Raw genomic sequence first — 5,768 nt, 5'->3', positions numbered from 1 at the left:
CATAAAACGTGGAAGAATAGTCAGCTTGGAGATGAGAAGGGGAAACACCATTATTCTAAGCGTATAAGGAAAGAAGGATGATTATAAAACCTTCATGCAGAATTGCAGAAGATTCTAAATAACTATACTGTAGTGGTTTTGGTCAGGCTATGATGATGTTTGAATTCAATGGCAACATAGGAAACGCCAGGAAATTATTTTATTATACCCTTTGGGGAATTACGAGTAGTATGTAAAAATGGAAAAATATTGCGAAGTTTCTTATTTACAATAATTAAAACATAACATTTTTTGAGAAAAGAGAAATACAGAACAGTAATTGATCTACATCTTGGTAAATTATAAGGTAGCTGGTCAAGTAAGGGATACAAGTGCTTACTGAGAAGAAAATATGGGATCGGATAATTCTCTAGTAATTGAGCCTCAGAGCTGCATCCAAGTCGCTGCCAGCAAATGTCGTAGAATGGAAGGACTGTTACTCAGGTAATTGAAGACATCATTCACCATTAAATGGGACAAACCCTTTATTTTGCATTCAGAACTTAAAAGGATTGACAGAAACCATATCGAACTTTTACAAATTTAAAACTTTCCTTTTGAGTTTACTCTCCAAGAAAACAGTGAGCAGATTCACATTTTACCAGCTTGATAATACATTAGCAACAGTTTAACTCTCCAAGTGAGTAATAGACGGCCTCAGAGTAACAACAACTCGAAATTACATAAAGCAATAGCTGCACCATGGTAAAACCTCAATAAAAAATTAACAGTATCAAACAAACAAAATACTAATCCATGTAGAGAAGAAGCCTTTAACAGTCAAACAAATGAAAGAATTACAGAAAAAGTCATAAAATTGCAAACCAACAAACAAACTCTGTCCGAACTGGCCATGAAGACCAACTGGTACCGGCCGGCCGCCGCGTCATCATTAGCCCTTAGACGTCACCGGATATGGATACGGAGTGGCATGTGGTCAGCACACCGATCTTCCAGCCGTTGTCAATTTTGACTGGTCATAGGACTGCAGGAGTTTTAAAATTAGAGATATTTAACTCCGTCTTTGGTCGTTACAACAAGGTAGCTCAAAAACACTAATTTGCAAAATGCACGCAGCGCAAGCTACCTGAAATGATGGCTGACCTTCCTAATACATCATTTACCCGTGCCCAAACACCAAGCTGCTGTTCTAAACTAGCCAGTAGCTCTGAATGCTGGCTGTTATTGCAAAACAAAATCCAACACTGAGATATGTCAAAATTGAGCAAAACTGTAACCTTTACAAACGTCTAATAAACGTCTAATACACAAATGTATCCCTAGGCGCACTTGTGGGTGCAGAAAAACTCTAAGTACTTATTGCTCTTGTTTACTTTTTAAGTCCATGGCATTTTCTGTATGCATCTTATTGCTGACACTCACAAATAATGCGATAGGTATAATCTTCTGAAGCTAATTACTCGAAAACGGTACCGAAATTAAATTTCATCCATGCAACTGGTAGCTAATTATTTCGTTATATATGACTACAGTTGCTGAGGGTGGATAAAATACTGTAACAGTAGTGCACTTTAAAAATTTGTCGCCTTTGCGACACAATAAACAAGTGAGAGCTATTTCATATAATAGATAATTATGCACTCCGTAAGGGCTTGCTACTAAAAAGTTAAATACTCAAAACAAACATATCTGGTAATATTAGCGCTACAAACTACCATTAGCCATCAGAGGAGCTCAGACATCTAAATTGAAAAATTGGTACAAGCGGGATTTAAACAGCCAAAGGCACATAGAAGTGCGCTACTTTTAAGGTCGAAATTTACAGTTTTCAACCTGTTCCCTTCACCCAGTGCAGGGGCGGCTACAAACAAACATTTCTCCAAAGCTCCAGACGCCGCAGTCGGACTGTGGCCCAGCAGGCAACGGCACTTAGCGGAGGTCAAAGTAACTAAAAGATGCAGTTTTCAGATTAGAAGAAAGGAAAACAGTAGTACACAGTTTACTCTAAAAATCGTAGAAACAACTCCTTTCTTATCAAGATCAAGTTTAAGCCAACTCTACAGGCAGCTAAATAATACTGACTTGAAAACCAGCCGCAATCTTTTCTTGAGGTAAATACAACAAATCGAGGCTCGAACTTCAAACATCAGCTTAATCATACAATGAATAGCGCCACAAGTAAAAGCAGAAGCAAAGTATGGAATGAGAGATTACCCACAAATTACCCGTGAGCTCACAGTACGACATACTCGACATTCCAGATAGCCAGGAAGTAAATCGTTGACCCAGGCCATGGCCAAACCTGCCCGGCCGTACGGGAAGCACTCCGTGTCTCTGCTCACTTACCCTCCACCTTCCCAATAGCCGTCCGTACCCGCAAGCGAACTCTGTCGCCGCCGCGCGCCACCTAGCCGGCTCCAACAGCCGGAAAGAAACAGCGCGACTCCTATCGGAAATAGAATCGATACGAGCTGCCTCAACTCAGTAATCTCCGGAATATATCTTTTCAAGAAGTGAAAGAAAAGGAAGAAAAGAACAAATACCACGCAAGACGTACACAACAAATACTGCAAGAGGCCGCCGCCACAAAGGCACAACGAGTCGCCTAGCGTCTCTCTGGCCCGTGCAGCAGCCTCCAGATGGCGCTAACAAACCCAGACTTCTTACTGCTTCCGCACCACTTCTTCCTGAGAGTCGTGCACGTCTGACGATAGTCAACAGGGGAAGCTTGAGGAAAGGAACGTCGCCACCACAAAAAATGTGTGTGAAATTTTATGGGACTCAAATGCTAAGGTCATCAGTCCCTAAGCTTACACATTGCTTAACCTAAATAATCCTAAGAACAAACACACACCCATGCCCGAGGGAGGACTCGAACCTCCGCCGGGACCAGCCGCACAGTCCATGACTGCAGCGCCTGAGACCGCTCGGTTAATCCCGCGCGTCGCCGCAACTATTTCTTGCATTCGATCGAAAAGTGTATTCGGAAGTTGTCGCCTACTTCTGTACCTGTCACTCTCTCGTATTCTGACCTTACAGATCAAACCAAATCCCAAAACTACTTAGAAAAGGTATTTGTATCGTGTGAAAATTGGCAGTTGACCCTCAATTATCAGAAGTGTGAAGTCATCCAAATGGATGCTAAAAGCAATCAACTGAATTTCGGTTACACGATACATTAGTCAAATCAAAAGGCCGTACATTTGATTAATGAACTATAATTACCGGATTAGCCGAGCGGTCTAAGGCGCTGCAGTCATGGACTGTGCGGCTGGTCCCGGCGGAGTTTCGAGTCCTCCCTCGGGCATGGGTGTATGTGTTTGTCCTTAGGATAATTTAGGTTAAGTAGTATGTAAGCTTAGGGACTGATGACCTTAGCAGTTAAGTCCCATAAGATTTAACACACGTTTGAACACACAAGTATAATTACGAGCAACTTAAACTGGAAAGAACACATAGAAAATGTTGTGAGGAAGGCGAACCAAAGACTGTGTTTTATTGGCAGAACACTTAGGAAACGAAGCATACTTGTAAATTATAGATTGTAGCAATCAGTCGTCCTTCTTAAATTCTATTATGCAGATCCACATTTCGACTAGAAGCTAGCAATTCTCAATGCTAAGAATACAATAAGTACATAGTCATATGATGTCATAAAAAGTTACAGGTAATGGATTAACTCATATGGTTTGTATATGCATACCACTATTATTTTCGCTCAATGCTTGTCAGTCCCTGTTGATCGGGCTTCACAAATGATTCAAATGGCTCTGAGTACTATGGGACTCAACTTCTGAGGTCATTAGTCCCCTAGAACTTAGAACTTGTTAAACCTAACCAACCTAAGGACATCACACACTTCCATGCCCAAGGCAGGATTCGAACCTGCGACCGTAGCGGTCTCGCAGTTCCAGACTGCAGCGCCTAGAACCGCACAGCCACTTCGGCCGGCATCGGGCTTCACCCACAGTTCATTGAATACTACTGTTTGCGGAAGGCAGGCTGAATGGAGAACACATTGGTTGATTACATGGCGCCATCTACAAGAACTACGTATATAAAATTCAAGGGATGTAAAGCACTTCAATTTGCATGAGAATTACATGAAATTAAGCATATGTAAAATTCTTTTCATTGTAGCCCGATTTCATATTTGCCGGCAAGTAATAAAATTACCATGTTAACTCCTTGTGATTTCGTTATTATTATTAAAACATAAATTACGTCAGATGGGTAAAACATTTTTAAAACATATCTGTTAAAAGACTGCCTACGCTCGTCCGTCCTCTTATGGAATACTGCTGCGTTGTCTGGGATCCTTACCAGACAGGATGAACGGAGTACATCGAGGAAGTTCAAAGAAGAGCAGCACGTTTCGTATTATCGAGAAATAGGGGAGAAAGTGTCATTGAAGTGCTACAGGATTTGGGGTGGACATCGTTAATACAAAGGCATTTTTCGTTGCGGCGGAATCTTCTCACGAAATTTCCATCACTAACTTTCTCCATCGAAAGCGAAAATATTTTGTTGACGTCCTCCTTTGTGGGGAGAAACGATCATTATAATAAAACAAGGGAAACCAGAGCTCATACGTAAAGACATATGTGTTCCTTTCTTCCGCGCGCTGTTCGAGACTGGAATAATGGAGAATTATTGTGAAAGCGGTTCTAAGGAACCTCTGCCAAGCACTTCATTGTGATCTGCAGAGTATCGATGTAGATCTACGAGGGCAGTTCAATAAGTAATGCAACACATTTTTTTTCTGAAACGGGGGTTGTTTTATTCAGCATTGAAATACACCAGGTTATTCCCCAATCTTTTAGATACACAACACTATTTTTCAACGTAATCTCCATTCAATGCTACGGCCTGACGCCACCTTGAAATGAGGGCCTGTATGCCTGCACGGTACCATTCCACTGGTCGATGTCGGAGCCAACGTCGTACTGCATCAATAACTTCTTCATCATCCGCGTAGTGCGTCCCACGGATTGCGTCCTTCATTGGGCCAAACATATGGAAATCCGACGGTGCGAGATCGGGGCTGTAGGGTGCATGAGGAAGAACAGTCCACTGAAGTTTTGTGAGCTCCTCTCGGGTGCGAAGACTTGTGTGAGGTCTTGCGTTGTCATGAAGAAGGAGAAGTTCGTTCTGATTTTTGTGCCTACGAACACGCTGAAGTCGTTTCTTCAATTTCTGAAGAGTAGCACAATACACTTCAGAGATGATCGTTTGACCATGGGGAAGGACATCGAACAGAATAACCCTTTCAGCGTCCCAGAAGACCGTAACCATGACTTTACCGGCTGAGGGTATGGCTTTAAACTTTTTCTTGGTAGGGGAGTGGGTGTGGCGCCACTCCATTGATTGCCGTTTTGTTTCAGGTTCAAAGTGATGAACCCATATTTCATCGCCTGTAACAATCTTTGACAAGAAATTGTCACCCTCAGCCACATGACGAGCAAGCAATTCCGCACAGATGGTTCTCCTTTGCTCTTTATGGTGTTCGGTTAGACAACGAGGGACCCAGCGGGAACAAACCTTTGAATATCCCAACTGGTGAACAACTGTGACAGCACTACCAACAGAGATGTCAAGTTGAGCACTGAGTTGTTTGATGGTGATCCGTCGATCATCTCGAACGAGTGTGTTCGCACGCTCCGCCATTGCAGGAGTCACAGCTGTGCACGCCTGGCCCGCACGCGGGAGATCAGACAGTCTTGCTTGACCTTGCGGCGATGATGACACACGCTTTGCCCAACGACTCA

This window comes from Schistocerca nitens, chromosome 2, assembly GCF_023898315.1.
Source record: "Schistocerca nitens isolate TAMUIC-IGC-003100 chromosome 2, iqSchNite1.1, whole genome shotgun sequence".
NCBI classification, from domain to species: domain Eukaryota; kingdom Metazoa; phylum Arthropoda; class Insecta; order Orthoptera; family Acrididae; genus Schistocerca; species Schistocerca nitens.
Note: the sequence above shows the minus strand (reverse complement) of the source record.